The 12547-nt window shown below is 38.4% G+C and overlaps 1 long non-coding RNA gene across 1 annotated transcript; it reads left to right on the forward strand.

Annotated features, from left to right (window-relative positions):
* The first annotated feature begins 7111 nt into the window (after positions 1–7111).
* LOC132872372 (uncharacterized) lies at positions 7112–9195 on the forward strand. The gene is made up of 3 exons (XR_009651432.1): positions 7112–7989; positions 8724–8942; positions 9064–9195. It is a non-coding gene; the product is annotated as an uncharacterized LOC132872372 (long non-coding RNA).
* The last annotated feature ends 3352 nt before the right edge of the window (positions 9196–12547 follow it).

Consider the following 12547-nt stretch of genomic DNA (forward strand, 5'->3'; position numbering starts at 1 on the left):
AAGAATACAAGACACCAATTCTGGGATTATTAAACCTAGTTCTAGATTGCAACCAACTTATTCTAAGATGTCTTATCAAGTAAAAATATCTGTCCATGCAGCAAGATAATTTCACTAGTATGAAGTAATTTGCTCCTCAAATTCAGTTTTCAATTTTTTGCAGTGCAGTATCTGAGGTAGTGGATTAACATGAATCTTGTTCGATTGACTCTGTGATCATTTGGGAAGATTGTTCAATAATTTTGCGTTTCTTTCTGCACTCTGTAAGCCTAGCATTTCGAGCTACTGCTTTAGTACCATCTTTGATTTTGTCGTGGCCCATATTTTGTGTTGGAGCCCAGTCTGGATCTGTAAAATTGGAGAGATCAGCTGGTTTCCCTAATGGAAAGAAAAAGTAAAATAAAAGCAGCGTCATCAAAAATATAGCTCTTTTTAAAATGAAATCATCGTAGAAGCCTTTGATTGTCGTCTCACGCACTCGATGATCACAGCTTTGTCACGTTTGATAGCGGCAAGTTTCTGCACGACCAGGCTATTAAAGGATCCAATATTTCTTATATATTGTGATCTTTTATTCATAACTAGTTCGTAGCACTTACCGTTGATAAAATGTTCACTGCAGACTCGTGGCTTTTGCTTTCTCATCACTTAGATCAGCCCAGTTTATGTTGGACAGCCATTGGTGTCTACGCTCCGTGGAGAACTCTCCTGTTGTTGTTGTTGTTTTTTCCTGGATTATTTATAATTGCTGGAATTCTAAAGAACTTACAAGTCCTCTTGTCTCGAATAGAGTTGTGCCTGCATCCAATTACAGCACAAAGAGTAGGCATAGTGAAGAAACAAAAGGAATTCTTGAGCGTAACAACCTCTCAAGCATATCTTCTATCGTAAATGTGTGCCACGTGAGTTTGTGTATATCCTCCAACATGGCCCACTTCCGGTTCAAAGCCTCATGCATAATTAGCTATGACGTCACATGCAAATGAAGAATTGTTCTGTATTGTCTCTGTCTGTTAATCATTTAAAAACTGCTGATGGACAATCTTGCAAGTTATGTTTTGAGTGTACATGTCATTTTAGATCTTTTGTGTCCCATTCTTATAGCAGGTTAAGAAATGAAAGTTCTAGAAGCATAATCCTGTTTTGTGTAAGAAGACTCCTATACATGTTCTGGTTTGTGACTTTCATGGAAAGTTTGACGTCTCCTGACTTCAAATCAATCAAATTTCATTAAATTCTTCTTTCAAACTTAAACTCCAGCAAAACTTTGTGTCTCTCCAACTTATTTTTCCCATCTGCAAAATATTTTCAAAACTATTGAATACAGGTTCAAAATGAAACAAAATGATATTTCTGAAAGTGTGAATCAGTGTGTAAAGACCTACCTGTTCACCGAGGACTTAAATGAGCAAATACTTGTATTGTCTTTTTCATGAGGAACGAACCTCTCAACACTGTGTTTAATCTGATGAGACCCTTAGTCCCTGTCCTAGTGAAATAACATGAGGATGCGTTTTTGAGAGACTTCCGTAAGCACTTCTGTCGGTCATTTACATTTATGGCCAAATGCCATTCATGTAAATGTTCGTGTGAAACTTTTTTAGTCTTTTTTTTTTTTTTTTTTTCAGTGTGCTTGATCGATACCTTACATGCATATGTGTGTCGATGTACAGTATGTGTAGCGAATATATTTATACTTTTTGTAACATTCTTGGAATTAACATGGTTTCATCATGTGTTTTTGAACATTCCCTCTGAAATCTGTGTATTTTTGTTTTAGTGGACTATATTCCAGTGTTTCTACAAACCCCAATTCCAAAAAAGTTGGGACGCTGTCTGAAACCTCAATAAAAAGAGAATGTGATGACTTGCAAGTCATGGAAACCCTAGATGTCACTGAAAATAGTACGATATCATAAATGTTGAAATTGAGAATTTTTATTGTTTTTTGAAAAGTATCTGCTCATTTTGAATTTGATGCCAACAATACATTTCAAAAAAGTTGGGACAGAGGCAGTTACCACTGTATTGTATCACCTCTACTTTTAATAACATGTTTGGGAACTGAGGAGACCAATTGCTGTAGTTTTGAAAGTGAAATTTTGTCCCATTGGTGCCTGATATATAATTTCAGTTGTTCAGTGGTTGCTCAACTGGCATGGACTGAAGGCAGGCCAGTTTAGCGCCCAGACTTTTTTTTTTTTATTTTTACTATGGAGCCATGCAGTTGTAATACCTGCAGAATGTGTTTTGGCATTGTCTTGCTGAAACAAGCAAGGCCTTCTCTGAAAAGTTGCTGATGTTAATATTAGCTGATATTAGTGGGTTTTTTTTTTTTTATCATTGTGTTCTGAATGATAAGGTGTTCATGTTGAGAGAGAGAGAGAGAGAGAGAGAGTCTTTGCTAGTGTTCTGGTAGATAAGGTGATTTTGAGGTGTGTTGTGCATCTTAGATGTGAGGTTAACTGCTGTAATGATAAAGTGAAGAATTTGATAAATTTTGTTGTTTTTTGAAACAACAGTTGATAAAGTGAAGAATTTTGAAAAAGTAAATTCAGTAATGAGAAATGTAGCCTATGTCACCCAGCTGTAAAAAAATAAAATAAAAATATTGTAAGGGATGTCTGACAGTGTGCTTGATGAGTGTGGAGTATTACACAGTATTCTGTGTGTATGGCACAACGTTGGTGAACTGATGCTGTAAGAAAGAGGAAGTAGCCATTCTTCCACCAGTCCCAATGTTGCCATGGCCACAGTCGTGTGGTTACTCTGACTAGAGTGTCTCACAGTAGCTCTGAAGTGCCATGAGAACATGAGTTATGTGCACAACTGTGGTTCTGTGAACACAAGATAAATTCCAGCGGTGGTGAGAATCACCTGGATACCTTCCTGTGCATGTCACAACATGATGAACTGTACAGTACTGTGCAAAAGTCTGAGGCACATGTCAAGAAATACTGGAGACCAAAAATGGCTTAAAAATAGTATTTTTTCATGTTGAAAAATTTATCAGTAAGTAAGCCATAATAAATGGAACAAAGTCAATATTTGGTGTGAGACGACCCTTTGTTTAAAATAAATTGTCTCAGGGACAATTAGTGCAGTTTTATAAGGAAATGAGCTGGAGGCTTTACTGAGCATCTTGCAGAACCAGCCACAGTTCTTCTGGACACTTTGACTGTCACATTTGCTTCTTAATTTTGCAGCAAAACCCAGGAGCCTTCATGAAGTTTTTTTTTTAAATCTGAAAAGTGGTCTCTTATGTAATATGCTGCTCAGATAAAAAAAAAATCTGCAGCATTTAATTTTGTGCTGAAAAATGAATGTTTGGAACTTTTTTTTAACTGACTCAATAATGTAGAAGTCAAAAAATAGAAATCTACAAAGTTTGTATGAAAAAAATTAGAGTGCCTAAGACTTTTGCACAGTACTGTATGTCAGTATTTGAAATAAATTCCACATTCAAGCAGCATGTGTACCTCAGCACAAAATGTTTTTGGAACATAAACATCCATCCATTATCTGTAGCCATGTATCCTGTTCTACAGGGTCGCAGGCAAGCTGGAGCCCATCCCAGCTGACTATGTGCGAGAGACGGGGTACACCCTGGACAAGTCGCCAGGTCATCGCAGGGCTGACACATAGACAACCATTCACACCTATGATCAATTTGGCACCGCCAATTATCCTAACCAGCATGTCTTTGGACTGTGGGGGAAACCAGAGCATACCAACACAGACATGGGGAGAGCATACAAACTCCACATAGAAAGGCCCTCGTCGGCTGCTGGGCTCGAATCCAGGACCTTCTTGTTGTGAGGCAACAGTGCTAACCACTACACCACCGTGCCACCCTGGAACATGAACAATAAATCATAATTTTTTCTTGAGGTTGTGATCCAAATGATATCACACAACTGAAATAACTGTAATTAACAAATTTCTATCATATTAGTAATGAGATACAAGGCGTGTATACAAGTGACAGAAATATTAATTCATTCATTTTCTATGCCATTTATCCATTGCTCAATCCCAGCTGACACTGAGCGAGAGGTGCAGTTCACCCTGGACAGGTCACCAATCTATCACAGGGCAGAAACAGACAGCATTTCACAGTCACAACCATGGCCAATTCAGAGTCACCAGTTGACCAAATCTGCATTCCTCCAGACTATGTGAGGAAACCGGAGCCTCCAGAGGAAACTACTCCAGTCCTAACCAATTTTAATCAAGGCACCATTTCATACTGAAATACTGTATCACTTCCTGGTTTGGTCACAGCAGAAGAGAACAACAACTACTATAGAGGGCTACCGCATGATGTCACCGCGCCGCGAGATTTTGTTAGGCGCCATATTGGAAGACCAAGTACATGCACTCACAATATAAAACAAAGTACGAGCGAGAGTAAAGTGACACGATGGATGATAATTCTGGTTATGTGAGTACATTACCAGTTGCAGAAAGGGCACGGTATGTGGAGAAACTGGCTGTGATTGATGGGTTTGACCCATATGATAAGACTCGGGGCAAGGGAGAATGGAAACATAAGGAGGACCTGACACCAATTCTGCCATCTGTTTGCTACCCAGACATTGTAAACTATTTGTTGTTTACACCCAGTGCCTACACTGCTGATGACTTGAAGGCCTACAAAGGGCTACAGGCTTACAATTATGTTGTTAGTGGCTTGGTTCGTGATATTACAGCTGTTATTAAGAATAACCTACACATAGTTATGGCCAAGGTAATCTTGTTGATATTTATCTTTTAATAATATATCTTTTCAGTTGAAAAATTAATACTTTTTGTTACTATTAAGGTATCCATAATTTAGGTTAATTTATCCAAATTATACATATGTATTTGTGATATATGCCTACACAACAACTATGCTTTATTTATATAATAGGAGGGACAGCAAGCCCCAAACCATCCTAAATTATTATTATTATTAAATTGTTGAAGTCTGGGAGGCTTGCTCCTCATACAGTTATCAACTTGGGGCCAGTTTAGCATGTTTTAAATCTTAATTTCTTGCGTTTGCTTACCTCAAAGTGTCCACAGATCATTCACAGACTTATCCATTATATCCACAGTTTTTTGCCAAGTCTCACACAGGTTTCTTTCAAGTCTACTGTTGGGCCAATAAATCATAAATAAAACAGCTCAGATTTGTTTGTTTAAGTCGTTTGCCACTCCACTTCATTCTCGTGGGTTCACATACCGCTGCCGTTATTTCCCCCTAATCACGAGTTTGTTGGTCTTCCAATATGGCGCAGGGTCTGTTTACTTCCGGTTTCGGGTGACGTCAGTGAAATCCCTCTATACAACAGAGTGAAGACAGCTGAAAAGATTATTGGTGCCCCTCTTCCATCTTTGCTGGAGATTTAACACCAATGCTGCATTCGCAGAGCCTCCAGCAATCCCAGTGATCCCTCCCACCCTTCCTATAGTCTGTTTTCCTCCATGCAATCTGGAAAAAGGGCCAGGAGCATCCATACAAGAACCACCAGGTAAATAAACAGCTTTTCCCCCAGGTGGTTAGACTCTCAGAGCAACCATGATGTGTTTACCTCCATCTATCCATTCACTGACTTTTCCTTTCTAATCCCTGCCTTCCTCCCAAGGACTGCACCCTGTAATCCTGAACTCTCACTGTGAATGCACTATGGACTTTTATTATTATTATTATTATTATTATTATTCCAAAGGGTGTGATGTTGCAGTTTTCACACTGTGATCATTTTTTCCCCACAATTTTCTTCCTAATTTAGATGTGGCCAATTCCCACCCACCACACAGGTCTCCCTTATCACACGACAGCTACCAACCAGAGAGGGCGAAGGGCATCACGTGCTTCCGCCGAGGCACATGACGTCAGCTGCCCGCGTCTTTTCGAGTTTCTGCTTTTGTGTATGGAAGGCCATTGGGGCCAAAACCAATTATAGTTAATGTTAACACGATTACGTGTTACCACGCAATTTAAATGATGAGTTAACATGTCAGTTTGTGCTGGCACACTGTGGAAAACAAAAAAACTGAGGCTCCATGAACCTGTGCATTTAGGCCGTGGGCCGACGTAATTATTGTGGTAAAGTGCCTCATAAATAACGTGAAGAGTATATCTCTACATGATAAAAAAGATCAATGTTTTTTGCTATAAAATGAAAATGTTCTACTAAATACACTTTTGCTAGTTAGTAAATTGAACTTGAAAGTGGTCGATTTTGTTTACGGTTGCCATAGCGATGAACACGCTTGAGCCAATCAAATTGCGCCTACCCTAGTAACACAGAACGTTAATGTACCGTTAGCCTATGGTTCTCTAAAGGTTTGTTAGAACGTAACCAACAACTAACATTTAGAGAACGTTTCCTCATGGTTATGCATAAACCTAACGAAGCCAAACGTCCCCGAAACGTTGAGGTAACTAACCAACTGAAACGTTATCATTTGGTTACACTATAACCTCCACACAACGTTATGTTTGGTTGTTTTTTTGTTGTTCTGAGAACTATACTATCTGCTTTTCCTGATGCTGGCTAAATTATCTTTTAATCTTTTATTTCAACCTCTTTTGTACTTGTAGCCTATTTTTTTTTGCCATAGTAAACTGTCACATATAACTTTCCTTTTGTTATGCATTGTTATGTCATGCCATTTTGGTTTGGAATCCAACCCTCACACATTGAAAACACCATATGGTCAACAGAAATGTGTGCATACTAGGCCAGATAAATAGGCTAGTCTATGTTGAGTTGTGAGATATATTGCAAGGAAATTTTCACAAAAATAGGCGACAAACCCATGTACATTCCTGAGTAATGTGTTTTGACTGCCTAAAGCAGTGGTTGCCAACCTTTTTTGGCCTGGGACCCCATTTTTACATCACCAATTTTGACCCCATACACATTTTTTAGATTTTATAGAGATTGCACAGTGTCACATATTCTATATTTTGATCAGCAGCCTAGCCTTCAGTTATGTGGATGTTTTCTTTTCAAAGCTGATATATAGCATTTTATTTGTAATATATAACATAATTAGTTGAACATTTTTATTTTCAGTATTTTCCTTCTATTGGTTATTTCAGGCGACTCCAATTCAATTCCAGGAGACCCCATTAAGAACGAAGGAAAGGAAGCATTTTGAGTGTTAAATGTAAAAGATATTTTACTGGGCAAGAAGGGAATGGTGAAAGCAAAAATGGACAGGTTAAATGTTTTTCTAGTTAGTGCAATGTGGGCAGAGTGTGGCTGATTTGCAGAAATAAACTTATAGGCTAAATTTGTTTGGATTGTAAGTGGTGATGTTTTTTGTGGAATTCAAGTGATCTGTAATGAGCAGGCTGCAGCATATATCATATGAAGAGGGTGAACATGGTTTGGCAATGGGTCGTTGTGACTTGGTGCACAGTCTTGTGTGGTGCAAATTGGCTCCTGATAATATGGCAGAGCAGCAACAAAAGTTTGACCTTTAAGTTGTGGTCACACATTTCGCCCTCAAAACATGCTGCATTACAATAATGCCTACATTTTCTCATGCACATACTTCTGGTACATTATCCCTATTGTTGCCCCAACTACATTTTCTCATGCACATACTTCTGGTACTATTGTTGCCCCAACTCACTCACACCCAGCTCCATTGATCAACTTATTTGTACTTTGTCCCAACAACAACCAAATCCACCCTGTACCACTAACAAAATCTGCTGCAATACAAAAATCCACTTCTCTTCTCCTCTTATTTTCTAAAAATAAAAGTCCAGCTAGGTAGCTTCGATGCATCATCATCCTGCACATTACCCAGAATTCTCTGTGCTTTCAAACAGCTCTAAGGCAAATAACAAAATGGCGGACTTAATGGATGCTACGATAGCCCTTTTATTTAGCTATTTGAAAATTTCACCGAGTCTCCTTGTTGGATTTAGAACTACCAGCGCCAGTGTACGTTATCTGGATTTACAGTACGTGCGATCAGGTAATGTGTTATTTTATTCTGTATAAATGTGAATAGTATTCACCTAGCAGTTAGCTGCTATGCGTGCAACCATCTCCGGTCACATTATACGAAGTGAATCGTTGTTGGTATCTCTAAAACACGTCTTTTCCAGTCTCCCATCTGACAAAGAACTTGTACATAATTCTTTCACCTTTGTTGTGATTTAGCACGCTGATATAATGCTATGTAGCATACCTTAGCATGGCTAACGCCATAGCGCCGAGGTTACGCATGATTACCCCATATCGATATACATGTCGTGTAGGTGACGGTGTTCTCTGTTAAAATGTCTGTGTATTTGTGCCTCAGAACAGCGGCATAACAGCAGTACGGATTTCCCCATGTATTATTTGACGAAATATAGTATGTTGGTGGATAAAACCTCATGTGATGGCCTACTTTTGTAGGCTGCAAAGATCAGCAACACGTTTACTGCAGTACTCTGTTAGCCTAGCTCACTCAAACCACACTGCTTAGAGTTTAGAATATAGCACGAGACAAGCACTGTAGTTCAGAGGTTGCACAGAAAACGTAACGTAACTTTTACTGTCTGTTGAAAAACAACACTTTGTTGGTGTGAAGGGTTGTCATAAAAGTTAATAATCATCATGTATTAAATCCAATGGATAAGGGAATCTGAACTATAAAATAAGTAACTTATTTTATAGTTCAGATTCCCTTATCCATTGGATTTGTTCCCATGGGGTCTACAGGAAGAAACGAGACCTAGCCACTGTAAGTTGTTGATTGGTCAGGTTGCCTGACGCAACGGCATGTGACGCAAAACGAACACTCCTCATTGGCTGGACAGATGGATAAGAGGACGTAGGTGCGTGTAGTAAAGTCACTACCCGGAACTTGGATTTGGAAGCAAACGTCTCTGTTGGAAGTACTGAAGCCTGCTTCTGTTCAAGTACTCTACTTTGGAAAAGGTAATTTGTGATTTCTTTCTGGTTGTGGTTATACCTTAAAGGAGAATTCCGTCTGTTTTGCAAATATGTCTCAAACGTTTGTGGTCAAGGAAAGTTGCTAATGATGCCTTTGTTTTCACAGATGAGTTCACAGACAATGCTATTGAGGTTGTGCCATCTTCATGGCTTGGACACACTTCTGAGGTACGAGTCTTTTTTTTTTTTTTGTCGATACATAGCAAATATGTATGCTTACATATATGCCTATATACTTTTGATAGCAAATATATATATGCTTATTTATTTATTTATATATATATATATATATATATATATATATATATATATATATATATATAATAAAAAATATATATAGGGTGCAATTTGTCAAAAAACCAGAAGGGGGGGATTTTTTTTTTTTAAATCATGAAACGTCACAAAATTAAGGTAACAATAGGCTAACAGCTCAATAACATCCGATGATATCAAATGAATAACACTAAATGAAAACGAACACTAAACCAGAGATAGTGAATTCATCTTCCTATCTCTCTGACTAAATACACGAACACTAACACAACAAAGTTCGCATTGCTTGTCGCGTTGCTGTGATGTTTCTCTCCCTCCGGATTAAATGGACAGTGACTCGAAAATCACTAAAATACATGAATACTAAATGAACAGTTTGCTCTGATGGCGCAGTTCATGTGGCCTTTTCTGCTTTCCCGTCGGTGCGCTATCCGCCGCGTTTCGCCCTTCTTTAATCCACATTTCTGCGAATTTCTCAGCAGGGAAGGAACGCACGTCTGGCCCATTGACAGCGAGGAAAAGAAGGCTGTCAGTGTGGATACATTCATTCTGTTGCGCTCATCAGTCAGGATGTGATTCATGGCGCTAAATCCACGTTCACACTCTGATTATCTACAATATATCTATTTGCTGGGGATGTTCGTAGGGTTGCCAACTTTCTCATATCCAAATGAGGGACACTTTGTTCCGGGTGCGGACAAGTACCGGTACAGGCCCTGTACACGCACCCCAGCGCCCCAAAATAGTTACAGTACCGATTCGCCTTTAGGTGAGGGTTTCAAATGTAGGCCACTACAAATTCATTTCTAAAATAGAGCTTTTAAAAATTAATAGACCAATTAATGGATATTTTTAAGTAACTTAATGCAAAATAACAAACAATTCTAATATTATTGTCTCATTTTTCTATTTTAAACTTTGGCCAAATAATTCATCTGGCCATATTTATGAAGGCAATGTCAAACTGAAAAAGTATTTGCTGTAGCTGTAAAACCCTGATATTTGCTTAATTGTCCATTTGAAAACCCTAAGAACCTTCTGCAATGCTTCATAGCAGAAGAAGAAGAGAGAAAGACATCACAAAGGCAGGAGTGAGGCAGAAAAGCTCCCCTACTATAGGCTGAGGTCTATCCTGTTTCGGAAGGTTTTTTTTTTTTTAAGCTATCTGCTATCCTTATCGAACAGTTAGGCTGTATCCACTGGCTGCACCATCTGCTCTAGTTTAATTTGATGCCTATTTTGTCAGTATAGCTTAAAAATTCAGGATATGGCAACAGTGAATGGTTTTAAATCGCAGATGACCGCGACTCGCGGTAATAGCGCTTCTCACGGCAATTACGCGATTTACACCACAGCATTGGAGTGAGGGGCAGGATCTGTACCTGACGGGACAAATTAAAATTACCCCAAAAAATGGGATGTCCCGCCCAATACGGGAAGGTTGGCAACCCTAGACGTTCATGAACGTCAAAGCTGCCACTTCAGGTCATTTTGAAAGTGAGTGCAATGTAGACCATAGAAAACTGTGTCACAACATGCCTGTCATGTCAACTTTTTTTTTTGGTTTGTTTGTTTTATTGACGGGGTTGTCCCCGAGGATTTTTTTCAGCAGAGATAAAAACCAGAGGGGGGGATGATCCCCACCATCCCCCCCAGCAAATCGCACTCTATCTCTCTCTCTCTCTCTCTCTCGCTCTCTCTCTCTATATATATATATATATATATATATATATATATATATATATATATATATATATATATATGGCATGCCGTTCAGGAAATTAATCTTTGAATATATTGAATGAAACCTTGAATATATTGAATGAAACCTTGAATATATGGAATGAAACTTGAATATATGGAATGAAACTTGAATATATGGAATGAAACTTTGAATATATTGAATGAAACTTGAATATATGGAATGAAACTTTGAATATATGGAATGAACCTTGAATATATGGAATGAATCTTGAATATATTGAATGAAACTTTGAATATATTGAATGAAACCTTGAATATATGGAATGAAACTTTGAATATATTGAATGAAACTTTGAATATATGGAATGAAACTTGAATATATTGAATGAAACTTTGAATATATTGAATGAAACTTGAATATATGGAATGAAACTTTGAATATATGGAATGAACCTTGAATATATGGAATGAAACTTGAATATATTGAATGAAACTTTGAATATATTGAATGAACCTTGAATATATGGAATGAATCTTGAATATATGGAGTGAACCTTTGAATATATTGAATGAAACTTTGAATATATTGAATGAAACTTGACTGACGTCAGACTTCACTGCAGTGAAGTGCGGCCATCTTGTGTAACGTGCGGATGCTGCAGCAAAAAGTTAGTCAGTCCGCTTTTAATCTCGCAGCAGCAATATTAAACTGTAAGGACATGATCAACATACTGGCGAATGCGTGTACAGGCCAAAATCCTCCTGATACCCCTGCCCAATACCGTTCTTCTGACGAAAAAGTTCGCTCCCTTTTTAATCGTGGCAGACCTACTGCAACAGGCCAGGCAGCTGTTTATCAGGCTAACCTCAGCATGCCTTCAACATCACAGGAGTGTCCCACAACAACCCCATGTGTACAATCTCCGCCCGTACACAAGAAAGGGCCCAAGACACAAGAGGTAAGAATAGCTAGGCTTTATTTTAAACTAGATGAGGGCTCTCAGTAGAGTGCATATAACAATATAGATCATTCTATATCCCAGTGCAGCTATAATGAGCCCTGGTAACAGGGCGTCTCCTTCATAAAAAAGCCGAACTATTAACGGAACACTCTGCTGTGTGTAGAGGTCTGTATGTAGGTCTGTATGGTTAGCTTGATATAGTTTTCAGGTGATTTAATGAAGGTAAAACACAGTGAATGGCCGTGCGTAATGGCACTGCGCTCTGACGCGGCACTTCTCCGGACTGGAGAAGCTGCTGTGGCTACAGGGATTTCGTGAACTGAAAGAGAAGCTCTTCATATATTGTTTAGATACAATAAGAATCGCCCACATTCATAGACCAATGCAGGCTGAATATTTAATTTAGTACTGAACTTATTTGGCGACACATTGTCAGCTTTGGGCACGTTACTCACGCAGCGGACTGCAGACAGACAGACAAATGCATAATGAGTTTTGCCGAAACTTTGAATATATGGAGTGAAACTTTGAATATATGGAGTGAAACTTTGAATATATGGAATGAAACTTTGAATATATAGAATGAACTTTGAATATATTGAATGAAGCTTTAATATACTTTTAAAAACTTGATAATACTGAATGACATCC

Source organism: Neoarius graeffei, chromosome 2, assembly GCF_027579695.1.
Source record: "Neoarius graeffei isolate fNeoGra1 chromosome 2, fNeoGra1.pri, whole genome shotgun sequence".
Classification (NCBI taxonomy): domain Eukaryota; kingdom Metazoa; phylum Chordata; class Actinopteri; order Siluriformes; family Ariidae; genus Neoarius; species Neoarius graeffei.